This window comes from Staurois parvus, unplaced genomic scaffold (assembly GCF_062004578.1).
Source record: "Staurois parvus isolate SC_StPar_1 unplaced genomic scaffold, SC_StPar_1.0 ptg002113l, whole genome shotgun sequence".
NCBI lineage: Eukaryota > Metazoa > Chordata > Amphibia > Anura > Ranidae > Staurois > Staurois parvus.
The window spans coordinates 4,205,194-4,217,721 of NW_028319909.1; positions in this window are offsets into that span (position 1 = coordinate 4,205,194).

The following is a 12,528-nucleotide window of genomic DNA, read 5'->3' on the forward strand; positions in this document are numbered from 1 at the left end:
TTGAGCGTGGAATATTTAGTAGCCAGGAAATGTCACGGATGGACTTATTGCACAGGTGGCCACCTATCACGGGACCACGCTTGGAGTCACTGAGCTCCTGAGAGCGACCCATTCTTTCAGAAGCAGTCTGCATGCCTAGGGGTTTGATTGTATACACCTGTGTCCATGGAAGGGATTGGAACACCTGAATCACATGATTTGGAGGGGATTGGAACATCTGAATCCAATGATTTGGAGGGCTAGCCCAATACTATTGGCAATATAGTGTATATTAAGCATCAAGTGTTTAAAATGCATTTGGGACCCCAAGAAGGGAATCTCAACCTTCTACTCAATTATAAATAACGCTCAGTTTAATATACATACCACTTCCCTGACTAACTGGGAAAAAATATTCCACCAACCAGTCTCTCCTTACACTTGGTCGAAAACCTTTCATACCACATACAAAGCATCCAAATGTAACTCCCACTGGGAAGCATACATGAAAATCTTACATCAGTGGTATCTAACGCCTGTTAAACTCAATCTCTATTACACACAACATTCGCCCAAGTGCTGGAGACACTGCGGAGAAATAGGAACGATCCTCCATATACTTTGGTCATGTAAATCTCTCACATCGTACTGGAACAAAGTATTTCAACTGATCTCCACCATATCTAAAGTTCCAACGACTCCGAGCCCAGTTATAGCTCTCCTTCATATAGGAATAGAAAATTTTCCCGTGGATTCTCGTACTATCATAATTCACGTACTAGCAATAGCAAAAAACAATATCACTAAATTATGGAAATCCACCACATCCCCCTCGATCTCAACCCTCATTATAGAGCTTAACCTCCTTGGCGGTATTCCCGAGTGTAGCTCGGGGTAACATTTCAGTACCACAAACGGTAACCCCGAGCTACACTCGGGAATACCATGCGGCACTGCTCCGGCATGTGTTCTTCACTTACCTTACCCTGCGCTCCCACGATGTGTCCCCTGCAGCATCCCCGGCCATCTCCTCCGGCCGATGCCGGCATCCGGCTTCTGTGTCCTGTCCCTGTGACGTCGGGACGTACGGGCGCCGCCGCCGGGAAATTTAAAAATTTTAAAAAATGTCATTTTTTTTTTTACATTTTACATAGTAAAACATTGCTGTCTCAACCAATTTCACATACATTTTGTCCCTAGTGCTGTGTTCTGCGCCCTGCCTGCATTTTGTCTGTTCTTTCTGCCTGGAAACTGAGAAACGTCCATGGCGTCCAAAAAGCGTCCCTTTAGGTCAAAAGCGGTTTTAGACCGGCTAGAGAACAGCGATAGTAAATCAGAACCACTTGCAGAATTGAGTGATAATGATTCGTGGGGGAAATTCCTCATCAGACACTGAAAACGATTTTGCGACTTTGCTCAACAATGTGCGAACTTATTGTGGCGCTATATTTCAAATTTCAGTGTTTTTGGTTTGATTATATTATTGAATTAAATTTATTATTATTATATTATTATTTTTTGTGATTATTTATTAAATTATAATTTATGATTTCGTGTTTCAAATTTTATCATCCCCGGGATGTTTACTAGACTCTTGTTCGGACAGATTTCAGTGAGTTATTCCTAAAAATTACAGCCTACAATAAAAAAACTACATATTTCCATGCAAAAAAATGGTACCGCTTTCAGCACCAAAAATCGGAAAGAATCATACCGCCAGGGAGGTTAATCTCCATTGTGAGATGGAAAAGAGAACAGCAATCCAAAATTTTTCATACCACAAATTCTGCTTCCAATGGTCTCGGTGGCTTCAAGATCCTAATTGCTCTAAGTGACAACTATAATAATATACCACCATACTGTAGTCATCACATCTGACTGGTGCCCTCCCCCCCCCCTCCTCTCCCTCCCTTCTAGCCCTTCTCCCCTCTACGATTTATCACATATTCAACCACACTAAGTTCACAATCCTCTGAGCATACCTCTCAAGTATCCGAGGCCCTGCTACACCATTCCCAGCTAAATAGTGGGAACTCGTTTTCTCTAATATTTGCTTGTTTTCTTGATTATATATTTTATTGTGAACATTGCTCATTCTATATGTGTGTAACATGTGATAAATTGTTGAAAAAGTTCTTCAATAAAAACTATTTGAATATAAAATGCATTTGGGATAAGGCATTTTTAATTGACCTTGGAAGCAATAATATCCTATTGGTGATGCTTTCTCTTCTTACCTCTCTGTACAGGATCCTTGTCCAGCCTGTCCATCAGTCATTGGAGATAATGATGTGAAGCACAAGCATCCCATCCAATCTTAAATAGCATTTTTTCCTCCAGTGCCGGTGGGTGGGACTTAAACATAGATAACTGGATTTTCAGGTGCTTCCTTAAAAAGAATGTAAAAGAACAGGAGTAGTAGCAGAACATATTTTGAAAATTCCAAATATGCCCATGTTGTGTGTGAGAAATAGCTTTCTTAATAGAAAACTTTGTGCAAAAACATAAATTTCATTTGTTTTCCACATTTCCCAAAAACTTAGCAAGCAGCTTGTTATGGGGGCACTCGTGTATGCTAGCTCTGAGCTCCATTGTCACACAGAGAACTTCTCAGCCCTGCCCCCTGATCCCCCTGAGCCAATGAAGAGAGAGAGTCAAGAGAAACACTGCTCTCGTGCACATTTTTGGATTGAAGTCAGGTGGCAAGTATAAGGGGGGTTGGGGTTAAGCTGCATGCAGAAGGTTTTTTATACCTTAATGCATAGAATTTAGAACCACTTCGAAGAATATATCTAAACTAAAGGAAAAAAATGTGATATATTGCAGCTTACCCAGGGGCGGACTGACTTTTTGGAGACTCGGGCACTGCCCGAGGGCCCTGGGTCAGTAGGGGGCCCCATGAGATGCCCCTGGTACCTTTTTCATAGGCTTTTTTGAGTTTGGGCAAGGACACAGGGGCCCCATCATCCCCTATTGCCCAGGGGCCCCATGAGTTGTCAGTCCGCCCCTGATTTAGAAGGGTGAGTACCAGAACAAAATGTGGAAAATTTCAAGGGGTATGAAGACTTTTTCAAGGCTTTGTACAAAGCTATTCACAACTCTGCCTCAAGCTACATTACTAATCTTGTCTCCAAATATCACCCAAATTGTCCTCTCCACTCCTCCCAAGACCTCTTGCTCTCAAACTCCCTTGCCTTCTTTTCCCATGCTCATCTCCAGGACTTCTCCAGAGCCTCTCCCATGCTCTGGAACTCTCTACCTCAATCTGTCCGGCTATCTCCTACTCTGGCTGCCTTTAGGCAATCCCTGAAAACTCATCTCTTCAGTGCAGCTGATCACACCTCCAAGGAGACATTTATCACCTCCATCAGCTCATCCAATTTGGTACCACTTGCCCCACCTTTTTAGATTGTAAGCTCTTCTGGGCAGGACCGTCTTATTTTGTATTGTATTGTAACTGTACGGTCTCCCTTTATATTGTACAGCACTGAGCAAACTGTTGGCGCTAAATAAATCCTGTATTATAATAATAATAATATTAATACTCATCATCATCATATCTCCAGAAGAAGTGAAAGTTGTTTCACGAAATGTGTCAAGATTTGTGAAAGATCTTGATCAATGTCAATGTAGCATACAGGCCGATTGTATCTCTAGTTATGTTTCATGATAAATTAGTTATGTTTATTATTATCTGTAGACTCCCCACATGGAAGAAATATATATATATAATGCATGTTGAAATGTGTTATTTTATATGTTACAAAATATAAGAAGAATATTTTTAAAAATATTTATGTTTTTAAATATATTCTTCAGATTTTTTTTTAACTTATAAAAAAGTCATTTAACATATATTTTTACATATATTTGTAAATGCATGCCAAAAATGGAAATTAAATGTATGTATATAATGTATATTTGAAAATGTATTTTTAAAAATATTTTTCAGATATTTTGTAATAAAAACGCATTTCAATATGCAGTATGTGTATATGTACACACATATATATATATATATATATATATATATATATATATATATATTTTTTTTTAAATATATATTGAATATGGCCAAAATTGTAGCATTTCAAATATATATTTCATTCATATGGGTAACCTTGTTGCTTTATGCATCTGCCATAGTTTTGCACACATCCATGCATATTGCATGTGCAAAGTAAATGCTATATATATATATATATATATATATATATACACACACACACACACTGTATGTTGATGTGTGTTTTTATTACAAAATATATGAAAATATTTTTAAAAATACTTTTCAAATATACTCTATGTCTTTAAAAATACAAATCTATATTTTTGGAATGCATTTACAATTGTGTGTGTATATATATATATATATATATATATATATATATATACATATGTATAAATCTGTGTGTGTGTGTATATATATATATATATATATATATATATATATAAATATAAATATATATATATATATATAAAAAAAAAAAAAAAAAATATATATATATATATATATATATATATATATATATATATATATAAAAATGAATATATTGAATACGGCCAAAATTGCACTAATTCAAATATATGCCAATATATTTGGGAAGAATATTTTAAAAATATATTTCAAATATATTTTTCTTCCATGTGGGTCATTTTGAGTGATTTTAATATGTTTACTTTAGAATAAAATGTAAATATTTGTAACTTTTTCTTGCTTGACTCATAAAGTCCCTTGGACACTTCTCTTTTCTATGTATGATTGCATCTGATATTATTACTGTGTATATGACCTGATGGGAATTTATCTCTGCAGACTTCTGAAGTTTTGCTGAGAAGTATATTTTAAATGTAAAGAAAAAAAAAAACTATTAAAAAAAAAAAAAAAAAAAAAAAGGCCATAGTGTAGGATTTGTGGTTACCGTGCACATGCATAGACATGCATGTTCTAGCCATGGCAAGCACGTGACCCATTTCATATGCTGCTGATGGTGATTGTGTGCTGTAATGATGAATACACAAACTTAAATGACTTTATTGCTTGTAAGATCATGGTGTGAGATATCTTTCGTACTGCTTTTCTGTTGAACACATGCGCCTTTTATAAACCGGTGAGCACTCATAGGGGTGGGCTTACTACAGGTAAATCAACTTCACTTTGCAAGGGAATTTTCCCCAGAGCTTAGTAAATGGGGTGAAGAGCTGCTGATTTTCATGATCCAATGAGGTGCAAAACTGTTCTTCATTCTTAGGAAATTCTTAGTGAAATTGCATCACATACGCTAAGCTCTAAAAAAAAATGACCAAAGTTCAGCTTCCCTTGCAACAGTGAACAGCCTATTTCCTTTAGCAAATCAACCACGTGGTGCATGTCACCTTTTAGTTTGTGTGATTCTTTTATGTTTTCACATTTACAGTACATAGCTTTTTTCTTTTTCTTTTCACCCAGTAATCCTGCAAATACATTTCCTAATTTTTAGGGACTCTAATGACTGGAATAGTTCCACTGAATTGGTGTAAGGCCAATGTGGGGCTACTATTTAAAAATGGGTCAAAATTTTTACCAAGTAATTATAGACCTATTAGTGTAACTTCTAAAGTTGGGAAGATATTGGAGAGTTTAACCCCCCTGGCGGTATTCCCGAGTGTAGCTCGGGGTCAAGTTTCAGCACCACAAGCGGTAACCCCCCCCCCGAGCTACACTCGGGAATACCCTGCAGCGTTGCTCCGGGATCCCTTCTGCACTTACCTTGTCCTGTGCTCCCGCGATGTCCCCCCTCCAGTGTCCCCGGCCATGTCCTCCGGCCGATGCCGGCATCTTTCTTCCAGGTTCCGTTCCCTGCGACATCGGGATGTACGGGGGACGGAACTGGCGGGAAATTTTAAAATTTTAAGTGACATTCACTAAATACACTAAAATCACATAGTATAACATTCCTGTATCAACCCATTTCACATACATTTTGTCCCGAGTGCTTTGTCCGGCGCCCTGCCTGCATTTTTACTGTTCTTTCTGCCTGGAAACTGAGAAACGTCCATGGCGTCCAAAAAGCGTCCCTTTAGGTCAAAAGCGGTTTTAGACCGGCTAGAGAACAGCGATAGTAAATCAGAACCACTTGCAGAATTGAGTGATAATGATTCGTGGGGGAAATGCGTCATCAGACACTGAAAACGATTCTGCGACTGAGCTCAGCGATGTGCGAACTTGGCGCTCTATTTCAAATTTCAGAGGGGTGGCTGTGGATGTGGTATACTTGGACAGAGGGGTGGCGGTAGACGTGGTATACTTGGACAGAGGGGTGGCTGTGGACGTCGTATACTTGGACAGAGGGGTGGTGGTGGACGTCGTATACTTGGACAGAGGGGTGGTGGTGGCTGTGGTATACTTGGACAGAGGGGTGGTGGTGGTTGTGGTATACTTGCACAAAGGGGTGGCTGTGGATGTGGTATACTTGGACAGAGGGGCAGCTGTGGATGTGGTATACTTGGACAGATGTATGGTGGTGGACGTGGCATACTTGGACAGAGGGGTGGCAGTGGACATAGTATACTTGGACAGAGGGGTGTCGGTGGATGTGGTATACTGGGAAAGAGTGGTGGCTGTGGTATACTTGAACAGAGGTATGGCTGTGGACGTGGTATACTTGGACAGAGGGGTGTCGGTGGTATACTTGGACAGAGGAGTGGCGGTGGACGTGGTATACTTGGACAGAGGGGTGGCTGTGGATGTGGTATACTTGGACAGATGTATGGTGGTGGACGTGGCATACTTGGACAGAGGGGTGGCAGTGGACATAGTATACTTGGACAGAGGGGTGGCGGTGGACGTGGTATACTTGGACAGAGGGGTGGCTGTGGACGTGGTATACTTGCACAAAGGGGTAGCTGTGGATGTGGTATACTTGGACAGAGGGGTGGCTGTGGATGTGGTATACTTGGACAGAGGGGTGTCGGTGGATGTGGTATACTGGGAAAGAGTGGTGGCTGTGGATGTGGTATACTGGAAAAGAGTGGTGGTTGTGGATGTGGTATACTTGAACAGAGGTATGGCTGTGGACGTAGTATACTTGGACAGAGGGGTGTTGGTGGATGTGGTATACTGGGAAAGAGTGGTGGCTGAGGATGTGGTATACTTGAACAGAGGTATGGCTGTGGACGTGGTATACTTGGACAGAGGGGTGTCGGTGGATGTGTTATACTTGGACAGAGGGGTGGCGGTGGACGTGGTATACTTGGACAGAGGGGTGTCGGTGGATGTGGTATACTTGGACAGAGGGGTGGCGGTGGACGTGGTATACTTGGACAGAGGGGTGGCTGTGGACGTGGTATACTGGGAAAGAGTGGTGGCTGTGGTATACTTGAACAGAGGTATGGCTGTGGACGTAGTATACTTGGACAGAGGGGTGGCGGTGGATGTGGTATACTTGGACAGAGGGGTGGCGGTGGACGTGGTATACTTGGACAGAGGGGTGGAGGTGGATGTGGTATACTTGGACAGAGGGGTGGCGGTGGACGTGGTATACTTGGACAGAGGGGTGGAGGTGGACGTGGTATACTTGGACAGAGGGGTGGAGGTGGACGTGGTATACTTGGACAGAGGGGTGGCGGTGGACGCGGTATACTTGGACAGAGGGGTGGCTGTGGACGTCCACAAACGCTGGTTTGTCGTGTTTTACCGCATTTTTCAGCATTAGAGTGTTTTTACAGCTAATAAAACTCCTCTAGAAACCCACCCCAGCCAAAAAAACGCTGATTACAGCCTCTGTGTGCATGGACACGAGTGCCCCCATTGCAAGTGGCTTGCTATGGGGGGCACTTAGCGGTAGGAAGAGCCAAGAGCACCACTGGGGGACCTGAGAAGAGGAGAATCGAGACTGCTCTGTACAAAACCATTACACAGAGCAGGTAAGTAAAACAAAATGGAGCATTCACTAACCCTTGACATCTCTAGCCTTGGCAATAACATACAACGACACTCCCATTTTTCGGCCGTGTTCTAGTCGATCGTATCTGACCCCTGTGAGCGATGGGGAGATGATATCACCACAGGAAGCATGATAAACCAAGTACAGAGAACTCTTCGGAAGAGACTTGTCATGAAATTCTGTTCTGCTTTCTGAAATCTTTCATTCTCAGGCTGCAGGCACAGGTAAGACGCGGTGCATTAGGCATTTTTTTTTTTTTTTTTTTTTTTTTATTTTAAGCCGTTGTTCATTTCCATCCAAAATCCATGGATCAGGGCAAAATCCACATGGGACAGGACACCTCTGTGTTCAGTATGGCAGTCTAGATGGGCCAGGACCCCTCTGTGACCACATTACAAATGTCTAGGACCCGTGTGGTGCTGTGGACATGGCCAATCTTGATCTCAGCAAGCCATTTAATTCAGTTCCACATAATGATCTCAAAAATACTGTGAGCTGTACCAGCTAGGACTTAAAGTGTTACTAAACCCACAACAGTACAATCAGTCTGTAGATGCAGTAAAGAATGCTTGTTATACTCACTGTGGAACCTACGGGGTTAATCCTCTGCATTGTGTATTGTTTGATCCTGTATTCTCTGATCCTGCCCTTCTTCCAGTGTCCCCCTCTTATCTCCTGATAAGACATGTCGTGTGGTGTCACTCTGCACATGCTTAGTTTGGTGTATATTGCTTGAGAGTTTTTTTTATTTCCTTGGGAGAGTGCATGTGATCAGCATAGGGCCAATCAGCACTGTCCAGACAAAGGTCAGGGGTCCTGCATCCACCTAGAGCAAAATGAAAACTCCTCCTACAAGCTTTAATATGTGCTCAGCTGGACACTGATAGAAGTCACAAGAGTGCTGTATACTGCTGATGAGAAAAGGTATTTACCAGTTTATACTTACTAAAATAATTGCATTTCCATGTTGTGTGTACTGTGGGAGACCAGATATAGTGAATGCAGGGTCCGGGGAGACCAGATATAGTGAATGTAGAGTCCGGGGAGACCGGATATAGTGAATGCAGGGTCCGGGCAGATCGGATATAATAAATGCAGGGTCTGTGGAGACCGGATATAGTGAATGCAGGGTCCGGGGAGAGCGGATATAGTGAATGCAGGGTCCGGGGAGAGTGGATATAGTGAATGCAGGGTCCAGGGAGAACGGATATAGTGAATGCAGGGTCCAGGGTGTGCGGATATAGTGAATGCAGGGTCCGGGGAGAGCAGATATAGTAAATGCAGGGTCCGGGGAGACCAGATATAGTGAATGCAGGGTCCTGGGAGACCAGATATAGTGAATGCAGGGTCCGGGGAGAGCGGATATAGTGAATGCAGGGTCCAGGGAGAACGGATATAGTGAATGCAGGGTCCAGGGTGTGCAGATATAGTGAATGCAGGGTTCGGGGAGACCAGATATAGTGAATGCAGGGTCCAGGGAGACCAGATATAGTGAATGCAGGGTCCGGGCAGATCGGATATAATGAATGCAGGGTCTGGGGAGACCAGATATAGTGAATGCAGGGTCCTGGGAGAACGGATATAGTGAATGCAGGGTCCGGGGTGTGCAGATACAGTGAATGCAGGGTCCGAGGAGAGCAGATATAGTAAATGCAGGGTCCGGGGAGAGCAGATATAGTAAATGCAGGGTCCGGGGAGACCAGATATAGTGAATGCAGGGTCCGGAGTTTAGTAACACTTTAAGGTTGGTCATACACAGCTAAATCCCTCCCAGTTTTAATTCATGCAACTCTTGGCTAGACCAGATATAGTGAATGCAGGGTCCGGGGAGACCGGATATAGTGAATGCAGGGTCCGGGGAGACCAGATATAGTGAATGCAGGGTCCGGGGAGACCGGATATAGTGAATGCAGGGTCCGGGGAGACCGGATATAGTGAATGCAGGATCCGGGGAGACCGGATAGAGTTCATGGAGGATCCGGGGAGACCGGATATAGTGAATTCAGGGTACGGGGAGACCAGATATAGTGAATGCAGCGTTTGGGGAGACCGGATATAGTGAATGCAGGGTCTGGGGAGACCAGATATAGTGAATGCAGGGTCCGGGGAGAGCGGATATAGTGAATGCAGGGTCTGGGGAGACCAGATATAGTGAATGCAGGGTTCGGGGAGAGTGTATATAGTGAATGCAGGGTCTGGGGAGACCAGATATAGTGAATGCAGGGTCCTGGGAGAACGGATATAGTGAATGCAGGGTCCGAGGAGAGCAGATATAGTAAATGCAGGGTTCGGGGAGAGTGTATATAGTGAATGCAGGGTCCAAGGAGACCAGATATAGTGAATGAGGGGTCCAGAGAGAGCAGATATAGTGAATGTGGGGTCCGGGGAGACCGGATATAGTGAATGCAGGGTCAGGGGTAGAGCAAATATAGTGAATGCAGCGTCCAGGGAACACCGGATATAGTGAACGCAGGGTCCTGGGAGACCAGATATAGTGAATGCAGGGTCCGGGGAACACCGGATATAGTGAATGCAGGGTCCGGGGAACACCGGATATAGTGAACGCAGGGTCCTGGGAGACCAGATATAGTGAATGCGGGGTCCTGGGAGACCAGATATAGTGAATGCGGGGTCTGGGGAGAGCAGATATAGTGAATGTGGGGTCCGGGTAGAGCAGATATAGTGAATGCAGGGTCCGGGGAGAGCAAATATAGTGAATGCAGGGTCCGGGGAGAGCGGATATAGTGAATGCAGGGTCCGGGGAGAGCGGATATAGTGAATGCAGGGTCCAGGGAGACCAGATATAGTGAATGCTGGGTCCGGGGAACACCGGATATAGTGAATGCAGCGTCCGGGGAACACCGGATATAGTGAACGCAGGGTCCTGGGAGACCAGATATAGTGAATGCAGGGTCCGGGGAACACCGGATATAGTGAATGCAGGGTCCGGGGAACACCGGATATAGTGAACGCAGGGTCCTGGGAGACCAGATATAGTGAATGCGGGGTCCTGGGAGACCAGATATAGTGAATGCGGGGTCTGGGGAGAGCAGATATAGTGAATGTGGGGTCCGGGTAGAGCAGATATAGTGAATGCAGGGTCCGGGGAGAGCAGATATAGTGAATGCAGGGTCCGGGGAGAGCGGATATAGTGAATGCAGGGTCCTGGGTTTAGTAACACATTATGGACTATCTGCTCCTTCCCAGTCAAGTGGTTGGCCTTATGCTGTTAAAGACGTATAAAACCAAAAACCAGAAATGTTGGGTCCGGGGAGAGCGGATATAGTGAATGCAGGGTCCGGGGAGAGCAGATATAGTGAATGCGGGGTCCGGGGGGAGCAGATATAGTGAATGCAGGGTCCGGGATTTAGTAACACTGTCAGGAATGGACTTGTGGGCTGCAGTACCAGGGCTGGCCAGCGGGTGCTCTCAGCAATCGGAGACTCGACCCTGCAGTCAGCCAAACACCTGAAAACTGATTGCAGGTGTATTTAAGGGATGGCCAGACCTGCAGTCTGTGCCTTGGTGTGTGTTTTTCCATGGGCCCCTGTATCTTGTTACCTGCGGTCCTGTTCCTGCCTGACTGACGTGTTGCTGACCCTGCCTGATCCTGACCTCTGCTGACTTCTCCTGTTTGATCCCTGGCTTGTGACCCTGACCATACTCTCCGCCTGCTCCTTCTGTACCTACCTGCCCGATTGTTATTGACCCGGCCTGCCTGACTACGTTGTGCTCTATATGTGTATGTACCTGTGTATCTATATCAGTTTAGGTTTGGGTTTGTTTCACCTTGTTGTATGTATTTGTGTTAGCTTGGGGTTTGTTGTATGTATTTGTGTTAGCTTGGGGTTTGTTGTATGTATTTGTGTTAGCTTGGGGTTTGTTGTATGTATTTGTGTTAGCTTGGGGTTTGTTGTATGTATTTGTGTTAGCTTGGGGTTTGTTGTATGTATTTGTGTTAGCTCGGGGTTTGGTGAACTGCGTTTATGTTTGTATTGTTAGTCTTAATAAATCGCCTTTTTTATACCATATCTGAAACCCGCGTTTCCCTGTGTCAGTCCACACACCTCTGGTCATACCCGTAGCCCTGACAAACACTTTAACCCTTGGGTGGTTTGGTGGATACACAGCTGGCTAAAGAATAGGTCAGAGTGTGTTTGTAAATGGGCTCAGTCAGAACAGAGATCCATCATTCGAGGTGTACCATAAGGATCTGTGCGCGGTCCTCTTCTATTTCTTCCCTTTATAATGACATAACTGATGGCCTGGTGGGCAAGGTAAGTCTTTTTGTTGACACGAAGGTGTGCAATAGAATTGATATTCTTGGAGGTGTTTATAACTCGGAACACACATTGGTTTTACTGGAAGATTAGGCAAAGCAGTGAAAACCACAGATCAAAGTTTCTAAATGCAAAATTAAGCATTTAGGGAGAAGGACAATATATAAAAAAAAAAAAAAAAATCAAAGAGTAAACTCGATGGAACATGTGGTTTTTCTCTGCCATCACTCTTCTGTGTTTCTATATAGGAAACAAGATCCCTCTGTGTTTTTAAAAGCAAAGATCAAGAAAGCTTTAATATGGATGGCATTAATTTTTTTGCTTTTTGCTTTTTTTTTTTTTTT